The 24,371-nt window shown below is 39.1% G+C and overlaps 1 pseudogene; it reads right to left on the bottom strand.

The window, feature by feature from the left end:
* LOC129673090 (flavin reductase (NADPH)-like) overlaps positions 1–24,141 on the bottom strand; it is a 57,386-nt pseudogene extending 33,245 nt beyond the window's left edge.
* Between the last annotated feature and the right edge of the window lie 230 nt (positions 24,142–24,371).

Below are 24,371 nucleotides of genomic sequence, written 5' to 3' on the forward strand. Positions count from 1 at the left end.
ATCTATCTATCTATCTATCTATCTATCTATCTATCTATCTATCTATCATTATATCTATCTATCTATTGATTTTGGAGACTGACACAATAGTGACTGAATATAGACTAATTTGGTTCAGAATTTGTATCCTTTTCAAGTTTTGATTAGCTAGAAGGATTACAACAGTAAAAATTAATGAAGCACTAGGTTGTATGGACAGTAGAATGATGGAGAATGATTAACAGCTGTTTCTTACTGGTCTGGTTTTGATGTGTTTGCCAATAGCCATGGTGTAAGTAGCTCAGTTTGGAGTTCAGGCTACCTTCTAACTGGTGAGAGCATGAAGTTAGGAGAAGCACACAACCATTCTAACCATTACATGAGATTGTCAACCCATCACCATATAAATGAATTAATTATTTCCCTGTAACTTTTACAGTTTGCACCATAAATATATATTATCTTGTAATAGAAAAGAAAGAAAAACACAAGTAAAAGCCATTTGAAAGGCTGATATTGGCAGAAGAAATTACTTTTTTTAGAATAAACTTACTTTGTCACATATTTAACACAGTGCTTAATATTCCCTGCAATATTTGTAACTCATCTCTGTCTCTGGAATCTTGTAAGACCCTGCAGTTAGATATGTACAGTATGGCTGAGTGGATGACATGGGAAAAATAGCGGCTCCAAGGAGATCTCAGCAACTCACCAACTGCTTTTAGAATGCTAGCTTTCTATCTAGTGAATCATAAATTCCTTATCTTCCAAAGATCGTAAATAGAAAATGCTCACACTGAATTGCTGAGATTTACCAGTATTTACATTCCTCCTTCAACCATGATGCTTACTTTGCTCTCCATAGACAGAAGTTTAGATTTGACAAATTTCAATTAATTTATGCTTGTATTATGCTATGCTTTCACTTCCAGACTCCAATGCGATTATATCCCCTTCCAGTCCTAGCCCCTGGGTCCTCAAAAGGAAGAATAGGGTCTGATTGCATTTTCTACTTCATCTTCCCCTTGGTCTTCTTTTGTTCTTTCAGCCACTGGTAATAAAACCGTCAGTAATTCTCATTTTTGCCAATGGTCCTTACATCCTTGTGCTCAAGGAACTCAAGGAACTACACTACCTGGGTATCTGCAAAACCATTGCAAATCATATGTGAAAATCAGCTGCTTAGGACAATGGAAAGATATATGCCTCAAGGACAGTTTCACTTGCCTCCTTCCTGTGTGACTTCAGCAAGTCACTAAATTTCTTTGATACCAGTTTCTCTTCTGTAGAGTACAATGTCTGACTGTTAGGAAAACTGAGGACACTAAGTTAGATGGTGCCAAGCAACTGTTTACCAAAAGTATGCACAACATTATAAATACAATTCTGTTAGTGATAATACTTTTTTTATAACTACATTATTTTAATGAAAGTCAAAATTTGGACATGAGAATTTACCATCATCTGCTTTTGCATAGTAAATGCTTCATTAAGACTAGTTTCTAGGCATTTAGGCAATGGAGCTGAAAATAGCACGAGATACAGGGAATTATTTGGTGAGGATGTAGAGTGGTTTGCCTACCATGCCTGAAAGCCAAGCTAGGCATGGTGATACAATTCTATAATCCCACCACCCCGAAAGTGGAGGGGTGAGAGCCATTAACTCCACCTAAATAATAGCATTATATAATGTGTTATAAGCCAGCCTGGACTACAAGAGACCCTATGTGACAAAACAACAATGAACAACAAATGGAACAAAACAAGAAGCACAAAGAGAGAATAATATACATTTCCTTAAACCTGAAAAGCAAATTGATGTCAGTGTAATCTAATCACTTTTATTGCTACGTGTATTAACTTTCACATACTTATTTCCATGGCTATTTTCTCACCTTTAGAAATATTTTTTTTTACACGCTAGTTTAAGGCGGGGCTTCCTCTGTAGAGGATCTAGAATTTTTTGAAAAAATATATTTAATTTTTATATCTCCATGAGAAATATAGTTATTCTATCATTTATCTGTCTGTATATCATCTATCTACTATGTGTTTATTTATCTACCATCTATCACCACTTTATCATATACTTATACTGTTTTATTTATCTATTATCTACATGTCTATAATCACTATATTTTTTTTTCTCCTTCTTTTCAACCTTCCTTACCTTTCTTACTTTTCCTCCTGATAAGTTAACATATCCACCCATTTAATAGACAAACCCATACACATGGTGCTGATATCTTGGGGAATTAAAAGGCTGAATAACTGGTTAAGTTAAACTAACCAATTTGAAGCTTTATTCTGAAGGCTTAATTTTTGTTCCCTAGGTTGGTGAGGTGAGCAATTAGTTTTGGTAAAGGAAAAAGTTTTAAAATGAATGGCAATGGAGGAAAACATGGTAGTATTTCTATTCTATACCCGTATCAGGGATTGTGAGTTTGATTGACTTTGGAAACTATGACAGAATTTAATCAAAATGCATGATAGACTTTTTAATTATGCAATAAATTTGACCCTCCTCAAAAGAGTTTAAAGTCTTCAAGAAACCCAAAGCAAGGTAGTGAAAGGCATTCCTAACCCTATACCATCAAGCACCCCTTTGTGTGTGTGTGCTTAAAAAAAATTGCACTTACTGCTCCATGAAATTTTTTTTTTTGGCAACTTAATAGTACATGAAGATCATCTTGTCTTTCCATTTTTAGTGATAGCACACTAACACACGGTGGGAAGACAGTATGGTTTATTTGGCTAATTGACTCGTGTCGGATATTTAGACTGTTTCCTTTTTTGTTGTTCTTTAAAACTTTTGATGAGAACTGATAGACTAAGATCAGAAAGAAGAGGAGAACCTCCCCTATCAGTGGACTTGGGGAGGGGCATGCATGCAGAAAGGGGAGGGAGGGTGGGATCGGGAGGGGAGGAGGGAGGGGCTTATGGGGGGATACAAAATGAATAAAGTGTAATTAATAAAAAATTTAAAAAAACCTCTAAAATTTATGTACTAGTTTATGATCATGAACTGATGCTTGTTTTCACATTGATAACTGAGAGGTAGAAGTATCCAGGGCTAACCTGATACCCGGATGTCTTATTTCAGACACAAGATTAAGAACTTCTAAATACCCTGTGGCTGAATTTGCCTTGAATCTTAAAAGGTTGCTTGGCACTTCCTTTCCCAAATTAGAGTCAACAGCTCCAGGAATAAAGAAATGCATTGCTCTGAGAGCCTGCTTCTTGTAGCCAGGAAATATCTTTCAGAATGAAACCTCAGAGAAGAGGCGTATTTCTTGGTGATGCTTTTCTGGTCAGCATTAGCGGAGAAATCTATTTCTCTGTCTGAATCAGTAGTGGATTTTTACACAGAAGCAGAAATGTTCACACAGATGAGGAGCATGTAGTTGCGGCACCCCTAGCAGGTGACACCAACACAGAGTGGGCGGTAAGAGCATATGTGCAATCACTGTTAGAAAGAGCCATGGCAATGAGTCAAGGGATCCAGATTAGACTTCAAGGCACAAAAGCCAACTGCGCAATGTGGCAGCCCAGAATCAGACCTAAGGACTCCGAATAACTGTTCCCGGATTATCTTCTCTTCAGAGATTGGTAGTCAAAGCTAAATATATACTAACACAATACATTCGCCGTTAATTTTTATGCTTAGTATAGCTCAGATACATTTTCTTGGTAACTTAGGCTCATTATCATTGATGTTACCATGATGAATAATAAGTATTTTAAATACTTAATTTCATTAATTACTGTAGTCTACACAGCCATATTTTAATATAAATATCTGAAGTGCATTGATGTTTGCGTACATTTATGTGAATGCATGGAAGTGGATACATATCCATTATTCATATATGTGTGTGTGCAAACAAGACAGAAAAATTCACACTGTAATTTTAACAATAACACTCATTAATGGTGAAGGTAAGATGGCTCAGTTGAAATGGGTACCTGCTACCACCTGAGTACTTATGTTCAGTCCCCATGTTCGGTGTACTCACATGGTAGAAGGGAAGTACCCGTTTTTCAAGTTGCCTTCTGGCCTCTGCTCATTTCTCTCTCTCTCTCTCTCTGTCTGTCTCCCTCTCTCCCTCTCACACACACACATAACCACATGCGCACATGCATGCTCATATGGGTACAGTTTCTCTCTCACAAACACAACATAAATGAATAAATGTAAAATATGATGGATGTAAATGGAAATTGAAATAACAATGCATTGGGTAATCAGCAGAACCCAAAGGATGTATGAATGGCACAAGAGGGATTTGGCATATGAAGGATTAGGCAACCACTGCTATCTACCTACTCAGCTAAGGCTGAGGTGGAAAACCTAGAGGGCAGATATCTTTCTTTCCTACACAGAACCTGAGATTCAGATGGTGGGGAAAGGTCCTTACAGAATATCATTTTATCATTGTGTGCCACATATATTGTTTTAACACGTTTCCTTCTGTTCTCAATTTTTCTAAATTATATATGTGTGTGTGTGTTTAATTTAATTTATATGAATGGTTATATATGTACTCACATACATATATGTGCATGCATATCTTTCTCAATTTGCCTGCCTCATAAAACAGGCTATGTATGATAGTTCTCTAATTCGTGATGAGGATTTGGAAATTTGTTCAAAAGTTTTTGGCAATCTTTTGTCACAAAACTGTAAATGATTTATTTTTTCAAAAGAAAAGATAAGGTGAGAGCTGTACCCAAGCTTTATGAGTACATGGCTTGGGCTGAGCCCAGAAAGTTTCTATCTAAGTATCCCTAGCCCTACACTTGGAAGCTGCTAGCTTCCATACAATGTAATCTTCAGCAAGCCTGGACATTGAAGGCTTCAGTTTCCAGCCTCTGTCTGCTAACCTAGGCCTAGAATGATATCAGCCTTTGAAACTTACTAATGAATAAACTCACGCTTTCTAGTTCTTTCTGAACCCTGGCTTGCTGGTTCAACTCAGCAGTTCTGGCTCAAAATTTCTCTCCACAGTGACTGACTCAATCCAGCTTCTCTTGGCTTCTGACTGAATTGATCTGCTTGGCAAAACTGCCTCTGAACTCCATAAACTGACCTGCAGAAACTCAACTGCATTAAACTGAACTGCACTAAAGTTTAGTGCTCCTGAAGTCTACTGTATTATCTCCAGGAACTCACCTCCACTGTACTGTTTGGTCTGTTCTGATGAGAGTTGGGTGTTTTCTATCTCTGACTCATTCTATGAAATTTTTTTGAATCATCATTCTGCCTGCCCCTCAGTTAGACATTATTATTTGGGATTAAAGGTGTGTACTAAATTCCAGCCAGAGGGATTAAAGTTGCATATTTATTAAGGGCATGTCTATATTCCAGCAGAATCTTATACACCTAGGTCTTTGGATGTGCTCTCATGCCAGAGCAGCCATGTTGCTGGATTAAAATTCCTCTATACTAATCAGTACAAGGACTGGGTTGCATCTGAGTTGTTGAGTTGTTGGCCAAACGGGTCTCATGGAAACCCTCCAACAACCCAGACTATTGGCAAGATAATAGGTTGCTCTCCACAGATTGACAGTAAAGCCCCATTGCTGAAGCCACACCTATACAACTCAATGAACATGGAGAGGTTGAACCTTCACCCCTTTTGTTCTAGGGCCTTTTGTACGGGAAGGTACTCCACATGCTACAAAAGAGAAATATATACATCAACCCAGAAACAAAACCTTTGATCTACAATCTGTACTGCCTGCAAAATATGAGCGGCACAAAGCTCGTACGAGTAACCAACCAAAGTCCAATTTAAGTCTAGGTTGTCACACTTAACTTTTAGGGTCAGGTTAGGGCAATTATTACGATTAGTTCCACCTTGCCATAGTATCATAAAATTAGCACAAATAAGAAATAAATCTTTGTTAGACTTTGGGTTATAATCTCAAGATCTATTCTATTATGATTGGCAAGGAAAGTGTTGTGATTGTATGAAGTTTTGTACCTTGAAAGAGACTTGAGCTCCTGTAGAAAAATGAACCCACTATTGGTTCATCATTGTGATGAAGTGTACAGGTCTTCAGTACCACTTAAAACATCTCTTTCTGTGTTCTAGTTACAGTGAGGTCATGGTATTGCCAAAATTTGCTGTATGTATACGTAGATTTATTTGCAAATTTCTGTGCTTAGGAGCTGGCTTGCTAAATTATACTATATCTTCTTCTTTGTAGTGGCTAGACTAGTTTGCCCTCTCTTTAGCAGTGTAAGAATCCTTCCAATCTATGATATCCTATCAAACAAGGTTTTGGAGAAGGAAGGAGTATGTATTTTATTCGAGTCCTCTGATAGCAAGGGAGATTGTGTATTAAAACACCTATGGACTATTTTCACTTGTGACCAGTTAAACAGTAAATCTCATGTCCTTTTTTTTTTTTGCTGATTTTTTTTTGAGCACCTGATTTATTTTGTACATTAAGTTTTTGCTAGATTTTAATATTGCAACTATCTTTTTTCTAGCTTGCCACCCACATGTTAACTTTGACAATAATGCTTATTAAAGGTATATTTAATTATTATGTAAATTTGTTGCTATTGCTTCTTATGACCTGTAATTTTGGAGTCCTTTAAGATAAATCAGTCCCTACCCTCAAAGTTAAAAAAAAAAGAAAACCCCAAAAAACTTCACATCAAGTTTTATCATTTTCCCATTCATTATTGAGTTTAGGTTCTTAACTAGAAGTTTACTTTCTAATTATAATGTAAAGGGATAATATGTTATATTATTTTCTTGATCTAATTTTTGAACTTTCAATGTATTACCCAGTGATCTTAGATACAGCCTCTATAATATGTCTCATAAATAGACAGTTTTTTTAGACTCTAGTCCGTCTTTAATCTCTCTCATCTTTATGTTTTGGTCGAATCATCAGTTCTGCATTAAGCTGAAATGGTGCCACACATCTTGTTATTCTTTTCAACCTTCCTAGATATTTTAAAGTTTCAGATTTAAAATTGCCAGATATTTGTGTCAGATAATTATTATCCCTTTGTGTGTTTGCGTGTATGTGTATACGTGTGTGTGTGTCTCATTCTTCAAGTGGAGCACACGTTGCTTTTTGAGGCAGAATCTCTTACTACAATTTGGAGAACACAAAGTATGATAGTCCAGTTGCCTAGCAAACACCAGTGATCTGCCTGTCTCTGCCTCCTCAGCACTGAGATTCTAAATGCATGTCACTATGAACAGATTTTTTGTGTGTCCTGGAGCTTGAACTCAGTTCTTCATGCTTACATAGTAAGAGCTTTACCAAATGTTACCAATGTCTTATCACCATTAAAAAAAAAAAAAGTTAACAATATCCTATTTCTTGTTTCTAAGATGATTTTTTTTTAAAAAACCAAAATGTACTAATTTCATCAAATGGGTTTTTTTCCCTGCATTTCTAAAATGAGCATATGGGTTGCCATCTTTAGTGCTAATGTACTAAATGATGTTTGATTGCTACTGAGCAACCCAGGAATTTCTGGAATAAGCTTTACTTTTCATTTTTTTTAGAAGGATGCTGTTATATTTGGTTAGTTAACCAAGAATTTTTGCATTCATTTTATAAATAAATCTCTCATATTTTCTGTTCTCATTATGACTTTATCTGGCTTTCATTTGGAGGTTACACAAGGCGTGTAAATGAAATGGCTAACTTTTGTAGATTTCACAATTTCTAAAATAACTTAAATATGTGATACTGAGGTGCAAGTTTAAATTTGCCAAATGTACCTATGCAACAACCTAGGGCTGAAATATTGTCTGTTTTATGGGGGACAGTTTTGATAGCAAAATAAAGTGGGTGATTTTGTATATTATTATAATGTTTTTTAAATTTTAAAAATTAATTTATTTATCCTTTATTTCCACCCACTCTACCTCTTCTCCCCTTATATCCCTCTCCTACTTCCCTGATAAGGGAGGATCTCCTTGCCTTCTATCTGACCCTAGCCTATCAGGTCTGATCAGGGATGGCTGCATCATGTTCCTCTGTGGTCTGGTAAGGTTGCACCCCACAGGGAGAGGTGGTCAGAGAGCCAGTTACTGAGTTCATGTCAGAGACAGCTCCTGCCCCTCTTACTAGGGAACCCACTTAGAAACTGAGCAGCTGATAGGCTTTATCTAAGCAGGGGGTCTAGGTCCTCTCCATGCATGGTCCTTGTTTGGAGTATTGGTCACTGCACGCCCCCTTGGACCCAGGCTTTTTGGCTCTGTTGTTCTCCTTGTGGTGCTCCTGTCCCCTTCAGGTCTTTCTAGCTCTCCTTTCTTCTATAAGGCTCCCTGTACTCTTCCCAAAGTTTGGCTATGAGTATCAACATCTCCTTCTATACCATTATGGGTAGAGTCAGAGGTCCCTTGTAGAAGGCTCCTGTCCTGTTCCTTGTCTTCTCCTACTTCCAATGTATATCCTGTTTGTCCTTCTGAATGAGGTTTCAGCCTCTTCCCTAGGGTCCTCCTTGTTGTTTAGCTTCTTTAGAACTATAGATTTTAGTATGTTTATCCTATATTTTATGACTACTGTCCACATATAAGTGGAGTATACTATAAGTGTCTTTCTGCTTCTGGGTTACCTCACTGACCATGATCTTTTCTAGTTCACCCATTTGCCTGAAAATTTCATGATTTCCTTGTTTTTTTGTTTGTTTTGATGGGTTTTCTTATATTGTACTACCTCTGCATGCTTGTGGTGAAGCCTATGTGGTCATGGTGGGTTTAATGTGTTCTTGGATTTGATTTGTGAGTATTTTATTGAATATTTTTGCATCAATGTTCACAAGAGAGATTGGTCTGAAGTTTTCTCTATTTTTTTGGGTCTTTGTGTGGTTTGGATATCAAGGTGACTGTGGCCTCATAGAATGAGGTTGCTTATGTTCCTTCTGTTTCTAGTTTGTGCAATAGTTTGAAGAGTATTGGTGTTAGCTATTCTTTGGAGGTCTTGTAGAATTCTGCACTGAAACTGTCTGGCTTTGGACTTTTTTTGGATGGAAGACTTTTGATGACAGCTTCTATTTCCTTAGTGAATATAGGACTATTTAATTCAGTTACCTGATCTTGATTCAGCTTTGATAAATGGAATCTATCAAGAAAATTGACCATTTCATTTACCTTTTCAAATTTTGTTGCACATAGGCTTTTGAAGTAAGACCTAATGATTCTTTGGTTTTCCTCAGTGTCTGTTGTTACATCTTCCTTTTCATTTCTGATTTTGTTGATTTGGACAGTGTCCCTCTGCCTTTTAGTTAGTTTGGCTAAGGGTTTGTCTATCTTGTTGATTGTCTCAAAGAACCAGATCTTGGTTTTGTTGATTCTTTGTTCTCTTTGTTTCTAATGTATTGATTTCAGCCCTGAGTTTGGTTATTTCCAGCCATTTACTCCTCTTGGCTGTGTCTGCTTCTTCTTCTTCTTCTTCTTTTTTTTTTTTTCTAGTACTTTCCGGTGTGCCATTAAATTGCTTGTATAAGACGCCTTGAATTTCTTTATGAAGGCACTTAGTGCTATGAACTTTCCTCTTAGCACTGCTTTCATTGTGTCCCATAATCCAGGGTAATTTGTCCCTTCATTTTCATTAAATTCTAGGAAGCCTTTAATTTCTTTATTTCCTCCCTGATCCAGTTGTCATTGACTAGAGGTTGTTCAGTTTTTACATATGTGTATGCTTTTTGTTATTTCTGTTATTGTTGAGGCCTAGTTTTAGACCATGGTGGTCTGATAAGATATAAGGGACTATTCCAATCTCCTTTTGTATCTCTTGAGGCTTGCTTTGTGCCTGATTATATGGTCAATTTTGGATAAGGTTCCATGAGGTGCTGAGAAGAAGGTATAGTCTTTTGTGTTTGGGTTAAAGGTTCTGTAGATATCTATTAGGTCCATTTGATTTAAGACCTTTGTAAGTGTCATTGTTTCTTTGTTTAGCTTCTGTTTCAATGATCTGTCTCTTGGTGAGAGTGGGGTGTTGAAGTCTCCCAATATTAAGGAGTTGGGATCAATGTGTGATTTAAGTGTTAATAATGTTTCTTTGACAAACGCAGGAGCCCTTGTGTTTGGTGCACAGATGTTCAGGATTGTGATGTCCTCCTGGTCAATTTTCCCTTCTATGAAAATGAAGAGTCCCTCTCCACCTCCTTTGATTAATTTTGGTTGAAAGTCTATTTTATTAGATATAAGGATGGGTACTCCAGCTTTTCCTTTTGTCTGTTTGCTTGGAAAACCTTTTTACTCTGAGGTAGTGTCTATCTTTGTGGCAGAGTTGTTTTTCTTGAATGCAGCAGAATGCTGAATCCTGTTTCCACAACCAATCTGTCAGTCTGTGTCTTTTTATTGGAGAGTTGAGACTTTTGATGCTAATAGATATTAGTGACCAATGATTGTTAGTCCTTTTATTATGGAGTTGGTGGTGCTTGTGTGTTTGTTTTCTTTTGCTTTTTTAATGTGATGGTGCTTTAGCCTGCATTTTCTTGGGTGTAGTTGATCTCGTTGGGTTGATGTTTTCCTTCTCGTATCTTCTGCATGTCTGGATTGCTGCACACATAGTGTTTAAATTTAGTTATTTCAGGGAATATTTTGTTTTCTCCATCTATGTTGATTGAAAATTTTGCTGGATATAATAATCTGGGTTGACATCTGTGATCTCTAAGCTTCTGCGTGATATCTGCTCAGGCCCTTCTGGCTTTCATAGTCTCTGTTGGAAAGTCCAGTGTGATTCTGATAGGTCTGCCTTTATATGTTACTTGGCCCTTTTCCCTTTTTTCTGTAGCTTTAGTGTATTGATTATTATGTGGCAGGAGGAGGTCCTTTTCTAGTCTAGTCTATTTGGTGTTCTGTAGGCCTCTCATATGTTTATGGGCATCTCCTTCTTAAGGTTATGGAAATTTTCTTCTATGATTTTCTTGAAAATATTTTCTGAGCCTTGGAGCCTATAATTTTCTTTTCATCTATTCCTATTATTTTTATGTTTCATCTTTTCATGGTGTCCTTGATTTCTTGGATATTTTGTATTTGGGACTTTTCAGACTTTATGTTTTCTTTGAGAGATGTATCACTTTCTGCAATTGTATCTTTAGTGCCTGAGATTCTCTCTTCGGTCTCTTGTATTCTGTTGGTGATGCTTACCTTTGTAGCATCTCTTCTCTACATTTTCCAACTCCAGGATTTTCTCTGTTTGCATTTTCTTTATTGACTCTATTTTCGTGTCTTGAATGATTTTATTCATTTTCTTCATTTGTCTGAATAAGGATTCCTGTCTATCCATGATGGCCTCTATTTTTTGTTCATTTCCTCTTTATGTGCCTCAAATAACTGCAATAATTATTGATGTAAGATCATTTTCCTGTGTTCCTGCAATATAATATTGGAGACTCTGGTGAAGCAGTGATGTCCTGGTTTTTGTTGCCTGTATTCTTACTTCAGCTTCTAGCCATCTGGTTGTCTGTAGTTTTGACTGTTTATTCTTGGAGCCTCTACTGCAGACTGGGTCCACCTGTCTCTGGAGTTTCGAGTAGTCTCCCTGAGATTCACTGTCTCTGCTGGCTCACTGTTTGTGACCTGGGGGACGTAGCTGGGGCACGGGCAGAAAGATCTCTGGGTCTAAAGCTGCTCCTTGTCCCACAGGCTTTCTTAAGGTGTTGGAGGATGAGATTTCGGTCCCAGGCCTGGCATAGCTCTGCCTGGTTCACTGGCTGTGCTGGGATTGTTTCTGACCCAGGTGGGCTAGGATGCTGAGGAGGAGGCAAAAAGATCTACAAGTGTAGAGCTGCTCCAGTGCCCCATGGACCACCTTCCAGAGGAGGACAATGGAACTTGGGTCAGGTGCCTAGGTAAGCTCCACTGGGTTCCCTGTTTGTGCTGTGCTCACTGATTCTGGCCTATGTGAGCCAGGCTGCTGGGGAACTTGTGGATAGATCTCTTTGCCTAGAGCTGCTCCAATGTCCCACAGGGTTCCTTTAGATGGTGGGGAATGGACCTGAGTCCCAAGCCGAGCTCAACTCTGCTGTGTTCCCTGTCTGTGCTGTGCTGCCTGATTCTGACCTGGGTGAACCAGGCAGGCGAGGAGCAGGCAGAATGGAGCCATGCCTCCCCCACAGTACCAGAATATGTGCCCTCCACTGGGCAATAAAAGTGAGCCATTGCAACAAGGAAGGTGTCCACAGGATGTAGAGTGTGGTCTCTTGGGTTTGGAAACAGGAACCTTTAGTACCCAGAAGGTGTCCACAGGATTGTGAGAGTGGGCGCCCAGATTTGGAGTCTCACTAGCAGTGAGAGTGAGCGTCCAAAATCAGAGCTGCCAGGCTTTGGGCTCAAGAAGGTATCCACAAATAGTGGGTTTGGGCAGGTGGGTGACCTAAGGCTGCAGGGTGGGAGCCCGGCTTGCAAGCTGCCTGTCAAAGTAAGGTATCCACAGATGATAGGTTCGGGGTGGCCTAGGGCTGCTTGGTCAGAGCAGAGCGAGCTGCCACCTCGGGTCCCAGGAACGTGTATCCACAGATGGTGGGACTGGGCAGGTGGGCTGCGGCAGTTCTGGGAGGGAATCCAGGAGTTTTTCTATTAAACAGGTGTCCTGAAGATGGACCTTCGAGTATCCCCGTGGATTCTCCACTCACCTGAGAAACATAGACGTTGAGGTTTGGGGTCCACAGCATGGCCTCCTGCTCTCCCTGTTGAGCTGCTGTTCAGATACCCTGCGTGGTCTGCTCCACTACCTTGGGTCTCTAGGCTTTGATTTTTTTTAAACATACTTTATTTGGGATTCCTAAACACCTCTACTCTCTTCAAACCTCCGACCCCCGGTAGGAGAAAAAGTTTAGTGGAGACAGAGGCTATAGACAGACCTTGTTAGACTTGGTTCCTTCCAGCGATTCCACTCTTTGTCGTCAGGATTTCAGCAGTCCAGCCAAACAACAAACGGCAAACACAGCAAACAGCAGGAACAGTGGAACGAATCAGAAGCGTCTTCCTTGAAGCATCCCCTGCCTCTCTATCTGAACTCCTATTTATACCTTCTCAGAGTCTTCATAAGGATGTTTTTCAGCTAAGAAAAACTACGCCTCCCTGCACGAGGCAGCTTCCCGCTGACAAAGATCACTTGCCCCTCACGAGAGGGGCTATTATCAGCTGTTGATAAACCAAGAGCATTTCCACATCCCACACTTGGGATTACAACAAAAACCATATTTAGATAATATTACTAATGTCTTAAAGAAACCAAAACTTCCACAACAGATGGGGTATAGATAGAGTCTATGCAGAACATCAGGACCTGGTTGACACATTTCTGTGTGTGTGTGTGTGTGTGTGTGTGTGTGTGTGTGTGTGTGTGTATTTGTGTGTGGAGAAGTTAAGTTAAGTTAAATGTAGGACACTGATTAGGTTATGATTCCTGATGGTCAGGTCTTTTACAAGAACTTATCATTATAGTGTCAGGATACTCATGAGAGACAGGGATGGATGCATTTGCAGAACAAAGTAAAGCAGTTTGTTTCATTTATTTATTTGTTTGTTTATTACAATCGAGTCACTTTGTAAACCTGCTGTAGCCCCCTCCCTAGACTTCTCCCAATCCCACCTTCCCTCTTCTCCTATGCCCCTTCTCTAGTCCACTGATAGGGAGGTCCTCCTCCCCTTCTATCTGACCCTAGACTATCAGGTTTCATCAGGACTGGCTGTATTGTCTTCCTCTGTGGCCTGGCAAGGCTGCACCCCACAGGATGCAGTGATCAAAGAGCTGGCCACTGAATTCATGTCAGAGACAGCCCCTGATTGAAGCACTTTGAAGCAAACAAATAAATGAAAGAATAAATTTATAAGCAAAACAGAGAAAGGAGAGCAGAAAACCAGGCACTATTCTCTAGACACCAGTGTATATGTCACTCAGAGAAGCTGAGTCAACTTCATTTTACCCTTCCCCCTTTATTCTGTTTTATTTTTGCCTAGTAACACTCATCTCCACCTAAAGTAATTGGTATTGACACTGCTATGGTTTGGGGGTGGAGGGGGGAAGATCTGTTGTGTTGGAAGCATTGCAATGAAGTCACATACTACCTATTCGTAGGTTAAAAAACAAAAAAACACCTTGCAACAGCGGAGAAAGCATGAGCTCTAGTCTCACACAAGAGTATCTTCAGATTCTGGAAGTTTCTATTCATAGTGGTTAGCCTTTGGATGCTTTAACTCGTCTCTCTGAACCTTGTTGTTCATATATAAAATAGTGTAATTACTTGTGATCTGAGATATGTAATTTTAATCTATGATCTTACATATTTGTAAAAGGATCCTTGATCTTGTGAGAGAAATGGTTAAATTTTTCTAGAATTTTGTAGTTGTGTGGAATTCTTTTCTGAAATCTACATTACATATCCTGAAAAAATGGGCTGTGACTAACTTGTACACCTTCCTTTGTTTCCTCCATCTCGCCTATTAAAATGAATAATTTCATTGTTTTTTTTTTTCCCTGCTTTCCTTGAGTGCTGCTTCTGGCTTACTACACCACACTGAGACAGTGAAAATGTGTTTAACTGCACAGCGTTGCCTAGCGATGTCATGCTTCTCTCGTGGCCTCACTCTGGGATGCAGTAACTGAATTCTTGCTACTGATGCTTTCATCCTCACATCTCTGGATATACAGTCTTTTAATAACCACTAGTTAGGACATTCTGCTTTTATTAGCTGAAGGTCTTACAGACAGGTTGCCATTGGTATTCATTCTAACAATATTAGGTTGAGCCATTTTTCTCTCGTCTCGCTAAATCACTCAGGCTCTGTGTTTAAAAGGTCGATTACATTTATTTCAAATGAGTAAGACAAACATTTCCTGTGCATCCTGAAAATAAAAGTGACCCAATGAACAGTCTCTTGAGAACATTAAAAAAAAAATTAAAAAATCTCTCTGGCACTGAAATGTGCCCGCCAAACCTCAGGACTGTATTGAAAGTGATACTGAACAGATGGTGATATCTGAAACAGAATCCATACCCAGGAAGCTGACACCAAGGGTGGTGTGGGTTAGGTGACCTGGTATTGTTATTGTATCCTTTACCATTGTATGATCATCTTGGCCATGCTGTGAGTCATTACAAAGCTGAATAAGCAACAGCTCACTCACAGTCCTACATCATGGAACGCTGGAATTGGCATAGACATAATAAATACAATTTGAAAGGGAAGGCCCTGAAAATACTAATCTGTAGATGACATGGAGGCAGTCTCAGACATCAATCTGATGGTCAGCTATGTTTTCACACCTTCTTCCTCAGGTCCTCACCACTCTGCTGTCATCCATTCTACTTCGCTTTCCTTAGTACGCTTCTGAAGGAGGGAGGGACTTCAGCTTCAACATCCTCTCAATGTAGAAGACCTTAAATAGTCAGAAATCTTCATAGCAATAATATTCAGATATAATAAAGGAATCCAGTCTCCTTGTGTGATAGTGAGATTGTAACATAGCTCTCAGAAGGCTAAGCTATTTCGTATGGAGTCTAGAATCAGAACCATACCTGATAGAACCTATAGATCTTGTGTGCTACATGATGCCACAGGGTTAGAAACTCATATGCTTATTGGGACCAAACTATATGCTGATTGAAAATATCACCTACTCCTTATTTCTAGGTATGTATAGAGTATTGGGGTACAGAGCTAGGGAAATAAGTCCACCATACTGATATTTAAAAAAAAAACTTAATTAATTTTAGGCTGATATACACAAGCATCATTTGGTAGAAGCTGCTGTTTCTATACCTGCTTGCTTCAAGAAAAGATACATGTCTAAAACTTTCTGGACTATCTTGATTTTTAAAGTACTAAAGTTAAGGGAAAGGTTACAGCTATATACATCTTTGAGAGAGGCACAGCCCAGGAGCCAGGATTCTGGGACTTCTGTGTAGAGTCTTTAATGGGATAAGGTGGATGCAGTAAAATTATTTAGTGGTCCCCTCAACAGAAAGCATAGCTATGATCTGGCTACAAGGTCAAGAACTAAAGTCCTTCTAACAAAACGAAGTTTCAAGTGGTGAAAATGTGTATAACCCCTGTAATAGAGCCACTTCTACCCCAGGAGGAAGTTTAAGTTGAAGTCCCTCTCATCGTTGAAAGAGTACTGAGGACAAAGGAAGTAGAGTGAGGATCTGAGAGGAAGTTGTGACAGCAGCCTCTGTTGTTCCTCACTAGTACATGGCCTTGACTGAGCCTGGAAAAGTAGAATTCCCCTGAGTATGACATATGGCCTTGGGCTTCATTCTTTTGTAAGCTCCTGATCACTAAGAAAGAAAAAATAAAACCCAAGATCAGCAATACTTACTCTGTCTCTCTGTCTCTCTGTGTATCTTTCTCTGTCTCCCTGTCTCTGTCTCTTCCTCTGTCTTTGTCTCTCTCTATTTCTCTGTGCCCCTGCATGAATCCACTTCTTAGTTCCCTGAGAGAACATGAGAGTTTTGCTATAAGCAAGAAGTCTAAGTGTGGTCTTGTATTAGTTAAAAGAGAAGCATCAGTATCCAAATACATTGTTACAATAATTTCATCCTAACAACAGAAGTCAAAACTTTGGCCTCCTAAACCAGGGTTTTAAAAGAACCGAAATATGAGCCTTATTACCGGTTCTTTGGAGCATTGTATTCTTTCAGTTGTTGGCACTCACTTGGGCTCAGGATTCCATCTCTGCTTCAAAGCTAACACTTAAATGATTATTGATAAATGTGTTTTCAAAATAAAACTCATTCGCTTTAATCAGATGTTTATAATTTCAAAGCTTTGAAGATGAGAATTCGCTCCTTTCAGACTGCAAGCATGTTAGGTACAATGCTTAGGACAGGGAATTATGTGGTATATAGTGTAAGAGTCAAGATGACCCAGATAGTGTAAAAATGTCCTAACAGCAACAATTTGATATGTGAACCAGTTTATCTGAACTTCATTCCTCACAGTGGATCAGAATCATCATAGTATGCTTTCAAAGTGAACCAATGCTTTAAGGGCAGGATGGCATGGTATTAAAAAAGTTGAGGGAACCCCCTGAGGGGGAAGCAGCCTTACCAGGCCACAGAAGAAGACAATGCAGCCACTCCTGATGAGACCTGATTGACTAGGATCAGAAGGAAGGAAAAGAAGACCTCCCCTATCAGTGGACTTGGGGAGGGGCATGCATGCAGAGGGTGGAGGAAGGGAAGGATTGGGACAGGAGGAATGAGGGAACCACAGGGGGGATACAACGTAAATAAAGTGTAATTAATAAAGAATTTTTAAAAAAAGTTGAGAGAAGAGACAGAATGATGAATGAGTACTGAAATTGAATGGTGAATACGGAGTCTGAGAACCAGCTCAGAGCTGAAAGGAGGTTAAACATTGGCACTCTTAAAGATGTATTTATTTCATGTATATGGGTGCTTTGTCTGAATGTCTGTCTGCTCACGAGAAGAGAGCATCACATCCTGTTATGTTATAAGCTGCTATGTGGGTGCTGGGAATTGAAATCAGGACACCTGGAAGAACACCCAGTACCCTTAAGTGCTAAGCCATCTCTCCAGACCAAACCTTGGTATTCTTAACATTGTGAGGACATTTTCTGGCAGCAAGACACCTTCCATCCACCAGGTACCTGTGCCCTCTTTCCTCAAGCCTGTGAATATGCTACCATGTGTAGAACAGCTGACTTTGAGGGCTTGGTTTTGCTAACAACTTTGTAAAGAAATACTATTCAACTGGACCCAACACATTAAAAAATGTCATCCCAAGAAGTCAACCAGAATGCCAATTAGAGAGACTTGGAGATACATTGTTACTAGCTTTGAAGAAGGAATAGACTTTTAGCTAAGGATTGATGGTAGGCACAGAAATGAGAAAGTGTGAGAATGAGAAAACTGGCTGTCTACTGGAGCTTGGTGGATGGGGCATCATCAGCTCCATTTTAATAGTGAGACAGTTGGACTTGTGACCTACAGAACTCCAGGCAAATATATCTGTGTTATTTTAAACACCTACGTTTGTGGTGGTTTCTTCAGTAACAGAGAAAACACGTTTTACCCTAAAATAATCAGCATACATTTTACATAAAACCTGTAATTTCTGAAATCTTAAAATCAAACACAGTGGAACCTCTTTTGAGACTGGTCTAGTACTTATCCCACAGAATGTGATGAAGAGGCATACTACAGCTTCCTTTGGATGAACCTGAGCTTTGTAGTTTCCATCACTCTTTACTGTTATTGTATCATATTTCTCTAGCTTTGTGATCTATACTTCCCTTTGAGTATGTGATTTTAAGATGCTTGACTCAGCTGCTGTCAGTCATCTTCTCTGACAAGCTCTGCCTCCTGAATTGAGAGTTCAACTCCATTTGCAGGTTAGGTAAGCCCAGTTCAGAGGCTAAAAGCACAACAACTTGGAATGATGCACTAAGATATATTTACCTGCAGAATCACGGAGATTGCTTTTGCTTCTTTGAAAAGAACTGGGGTGGTACCTCTGAATTCTGCCATATTCATGTTGCTCTTCTCATCAAGTTATAGCGCCAATGTAGTCTATGGAATACTCTTGCTTTGCCTAATGTCCATGCAGTTCTTCGCATAATTGTCCTCTGCCAGGCAGCTTAACCCTCGACAAAGCCCCGTACCAGATATATGAAGACCACATGTTGATGAGCGCCGGTGAAATGAACAGCCGCTCAGAAACACACTTGTACAACAAAGGACATGCCCCATTACCAGAAAGCCTAGAGATGACTAACTTGGTAGAAAACTAACAGCCCCAAATGGCTTTGTTTTCTCTGATATCCAGTGTAGCAATCCATTGGAAGCATTTGCTCTGCTCTGCTCTGTATAACATAATGGTGTCGTGGTGAGTTTCCCAGGATTTTATTGGCACTGATGTGAAATAGCTGGTTTTTCTTTTTCCTTCTCCTCTGAAACATTATAATTTTCCATGTTCTGATCCTGCAATCACAGCACCATTTGGGTTAACTCAATTTCTTTGTCGCGTTGGTAAAGACAGCCCACACATAATGGCAATTTAAAAAAAAATCATACAATTTTAATAATTGACTAAGACCCAAAGTGTCTGATACAGGAAGCTCATAATATTTTGTAATATGATTTTGAAAAGATAATAGAGGAGAGAGAAATGAGTATGACATGGAAATGACAACACTTCCTTAAAGTGCTGCTATTAAGGAGCATGACAAGCCCAGCTGGTTACCTGAAACACTTGCAGAAAAGCAGAATACTTTGTAGTGGCTCCCAGAGGCAGCAAGGGAGCAGGGAGGGGCATACAGCAGGGAGTTTGTTTTTTTTCCTGGATGCTCAGGGCTTTCTTCCTAAGGATCCCTTTTTACTCTCTGATTCTATACTGTTCCTTCAGTCCAGCTACAGCTCAAGGCACTTATATATCCTGCTGCCATCTTACGCTCCTGGTGGGAGCGGTGGATTTTCAAATAATTTGATTTTCCCTCGAAGCACTAGAACCCTTTCTTCCAGAGAAATACTTCATGGATATGCACAATATAATACATATAAAAGGAGAACACAGTGATGGAAGTATGAAAGACACAGAATCTTTCCTCAAGGAAATGCTTTGTAGGCAGACAAACACAAGCATTTTCTTTGAGGGAAGACCCAGAGGAGTGGAGCAGGACTTCCTAGCCCTGGCTTTTCCTTTCCTCCCTAACTAGGAGCAGAGGGAAAAATGTTAAAAATTCATTGGCTCAGCACTTGCTGAAGAAGCTTGAAACTATGTTCTCAGGAACTGCCACAGACCAAGGTTGTGGAATTGTGCTTCTGAAGACTGAATGCTTCAGACTGAGTATTGTCCTGCCAGTACAGCTCAGAGGACCTTATTTGTATAAAGAAGACATTTCATTGGCAGATTTCTTTGCTTGTTTGGTAGGATGTAGAGAAGTCCTAGAACTGGAAAAGTTTGCGCCAATGATCTTTACCAAACCTAATTTATTTAATGTAATATCCTGTATATTTAAGAAGTAGGTGTAAAAAGTTACAGGCACTGCTTTTCTCTATTATTGGTTTCTTTTCCTTGGACGTCTATAAGAAATGGGTTCTATTTTTGTTTGATCATACACAGATTTAAAAAGACTACTTTTTTAAAGCTATCTTTCCTCAAGGAATGCACTTTGGCATCTTCTGTCTCAAGTAACCAAGAAAGGGAAAATGGCACCAAGGTCATGTAGCCTCAAGTCTTAGCATGTGATCTTCAGTAGAGGCAACAGAAACTCCAGAAGGCCAATTAATTTCCTAAAGGTCTATAATATCCCTTTCTTAATGCTGTAGAATTAAAATATACCTAAGCTTCCAAAGGAACTTTAAAAGAACTAGTCTCAAATTTCAGGCTGTCACTTACCAGGTAGACAACATAATGTCAAAACCACCTCCACTGTTTCCTGTATTTCTGTTGTTCTAACAGGATAGTTTGACAGTGTAAGGATAGCTTCCTTAAAGCCTCCTTGGAAATAACAGCTCACGATAAAAAAAATCAGAGAACATTTTTGTGATTTATTCTTGATCTTGAGATTAAACTCAGACAAACTTAAACTTAAGGCAATCTCAACTCTTCGGGGGTTCAGTTGCTCTCCAAGGGGTAAATCACTTCAGACATATCGCTTACTTTAGAGGGAGAGGGATGTGAATGCAAGGATTGCCTTACTTCAATGCTATAGACAGTGAGTGGCCAATTTACTCAGAGCTGAGGGCTCCGAGCATAGACAGGTGGCTTTCAATGCTCAGCTCAAAGTCCTGAGAGTAGATCAGAGCCTAGGCGGCCGTGGCTGCTGTCAATGTCTCCATTGTATAGGTATTATTGCCAGGCACTTATGCAAGCAGTAGGCGGAGGAGAAATTTTCTAATCTTTTGCAAGCCTGAATCAGTCTTTCTTTTTGCTAACCCTTTTATTCAACTCCCTCTCGCTTAACCAAACTGTGTTAGATCAGCCCCCACCTGTTGCTAAACTACTGTCCTATTCTAAATCCCTTAACATTCTGTATTGACTTGAATTTGCACTGTCCAAATGTACACCTGTTACATTTAATGGTGACTGAAATCAAGTCATTTCCTCTATTTGGAGTATACTCCATTCTATGTGCCTAATCCCTTGTAATAGAATTCCTAGGGACTTCTACTTTCCCCTCCAAAATAATTCTACCTCCAAAGCCCATTGGAAGAACATGTGCTTTGGATGATAAAATGTCAATGGGAATGGGGTTGTGATTTTGTTGTTTTGAGCTACAGTCTCATATAGTTCAGGCTGAGCCTCAAACTAACTATGGAGCCTAGCCTGGCGTGGAATTCCTGATTCTCCTGCCTCTGCTGATCAAGTGCTGGAATTACAGTGAACCGCTGTTCTTGAAGCTACTTCTGAGCAATCTTAAGAGGCACTGAATAATTCTGTCACTATTCCTTATCGTATACTACATGATAGGTGAGGTTCCCATTGGGCGTAGTCTGTTGACCTAGTTGCAGAATAAAAATGATGTGCAGCTGAGCCAAGAATGTACAAGTAAAGAATGAAAATTATTATCAGGATTGTTCATTATTACAAAATAGCCTAATACAAGCAGACTAACATACTTGTTTACATTTCAAAATTTGGTTCAAGATTATCTCTTCCACAAATCTTATTTCTACAATATGGCATTTCTGGATTTGAATTCTAAACTTTACCACATTAATATGTTATTGGAAAATTATCCCATTTTGTTGTTATTTTCATTATAATAAGGAAAAAATAATTATCTCTCAAAGGTTATGACAAATTTAACATAGTTTATATAAAGTTCTTAGCACTCAATAATTAACACTATTTTTATAAGTTTTACATTTCTCATTCTGTTTAAGTGGCATGCTTGCTTATACTTAGAAACTCTTCACAACTGTAAAATAAATAAATAACTGCTTATTAATATTCATCCTCTTTTGCTTTCTTCTTAAGGTTTTAGGAAGGAGACCATCATTAATCTCCTAAAAGCCTACCCTTCAATTTGCCTAAAACCAGGCCACTCTAGAAAGAGTAAAGTATAGTCTTAATTTTCTGGTCACTTTGATATCTTGAGAAGCAAAAAAAGCATGAATAGGATTTCCTCATCTTTTTTCTGGAAGCGAATATTTAACATTCTCTCCTCAGTTCAATGAGGCATAAACTCGTGTATTTTTTGCTCATGACTTCTGTTACTCTTCGACAGGAAATCCTACGTGAATGAGTGAAGTAAATAATGGCTATAGATCACATTCTTGTTATGATCAAAGAGGAAGGAGGATTGTAAAGCAATAAAATGTAAGCACGGATTTTTATTGCTCCCTAAATCCTTTTGTAGGATGTTCTGATTTCATATAAGGAACACTAATGCTGCTTTTTCACACTTACCCTTTAAGATAATTTCCTTTTTCTATTCAGAATTTATCCTGCTTTCTGATGGCTCCCCAAAGCCTTCTTTCTCTAATAGTTGCTCACCCATCTGTGCATTTGTGTGCCATCCTGTAATTCTTGTTTCTAAGCAGAGAAAACAATTTATCTCCAATGATACCAATTGTAGGACAGACAATATAAGTTCTGAGTGACTATCTTCTGAGCAGTAGTACTGTAGATGACACAGCTCAGGGGATTAAAAGGAAATATGAAAGAGATTGTAATTAAGAACTCAGTTACCCGAGTCAAGACCAGTGCTGTTTCCTCTACTACATTCTTAAAGACTTCCTTTGTATGCCTCAGAGAACTGAGCTAGACAGAGGAAAATCATTCTGGCAATTATTTGTTGATTTGCTGAGAACAATTTTGCCCAAGTGACAAGGCTGAATCCTGCAGCAATACTATCGAGAAGGAAGTGCAAAGCTAAGAGCTAAAAATCCATATCATGGAGCAGAAGTTGAGTGGAAAGCGATGGACTTAAACAGCTAATTGATACAGTAGGTGCTGCCGTGACAGATACTCGCAGTTTCTTTTCAGGGTATTTTATATACGTATTCTGTTTTAACACAGGCGCTCATGTAGCACAGGCCGCTGCTGAGCACATCGTGAAGCTGAAAAAAATGGTCCCATTGTCTTGCATCTACTTCAAAAATACTAAGATTAGAGGCGTGAGCCGTTCCACTTCTTAGGGATCATTTCTATGTTTCAAGAACTTGGGAATCCTCTATATGATTTACAGATGATTCCACAAAGAAGGACTATTTGAGCTGAGAAGGGAAGTATTCACCACTGAAGGGCAGAAGGACAACGTAGGTTAGACACCTTACAGATGGCGTATGATGTAGAACAATAAAGTGTATGTTTGTAAATCTAGATCTCTTAGGATGCAAATTGTCAGAGAACTAAGCTGAGAGAGGAAAGGGAAAAAAATCTCCTGTGACTTGACACACTTGGTCATTTTCAAGGTGGGCATTTTGATTGAGTCCATCTCTTGATGGAGGAAGAGCCCTGGATATTCTTAAAAGAAGACCGAGGGAAGGGGCTACAGCTGGGATACAAAGTGAATAAATTGTAATAATCAAAAACCAAAAAAAAAAAAAAAAAAAAAAGAAGAACAACAACAACAAGAGGAATCAATGGGACTACGCAATCTGTTACATTAATGTGAAGACTCAGCTTAGGGGCCTCCAGTGGTTACCTGGAGGAACAAAAGTCTATCTGTTCTAATTTGACTGCAGCCACTAATGCATAACTATCTGAAAGATCTTTGAGGACAGGCCCAATTATTTACAAAGACTGAGTTAGTCTACAGCCATTCTACATGCATAGCCTCATGCTCAATAATGATAAAGAAAAAAAAAGAAGAGCTGATAAATCTTTTACATCTGTTCAGCTTTATTCATTTGATGTTACCTGTGATCTGCTTTGCCAAGTTTCCCCCTCATGCTTTGACTCACATTGATAATAACCATTGATCATATTGTGCCAGTTACAGACTAGGCTTTGCATGTGTTCTGCATGTAATAACAACCCAATAAAGGAGCTGGTGGGAGCTATACGTGGGTTCCTTCCTAACGTCTCCTAGGAGAGGTATTAGAGATGTACTGTGTAAGGAACATCATATAACTTTCTCACCTGGAGGAACTGCGGTGGAATCTAGATAGTCTTGGTTATCATTTTCAGTATCAGGCCCCCTGTCATCAGCTCCTTTCTGAAGACAGTGCAAGTCTTTGCTAATGAGACCCATCTTGGAGGTCTTAGAGTGAAATTTGCCTTCCTACTTTCTGCGGCTGGTGACAACATGCTGTGTCACTTCAGATGGAACATGACTGCGTGAAAAGAGAACCTGCTATGGCACCACCCATACTACCTGTGTAGCCTTTATTTAGATACATAAATTCTTAGCTATTTTTCCGTGATTCTTGAAAATGGAAATGGAAATTTACACGTTGCAGTGTGGGTCTGAAGATGATGAGT

The sequence above is a fragment of the Psammomys obesus genome, unplaced genomic scaffold (assembly GCF_907164565.1).
Source record: "Psammomys obesus unplaced genomic scaffold, mPsaObe1.curated_primary_1811, whole genome shotgun sequence".
Classification (NCBI taxonomy): Eukaryota; Metazoa; Chordata; class Mammalia; order Rodentia; family Muridae; genus Psammomys; species Psammomys obesus.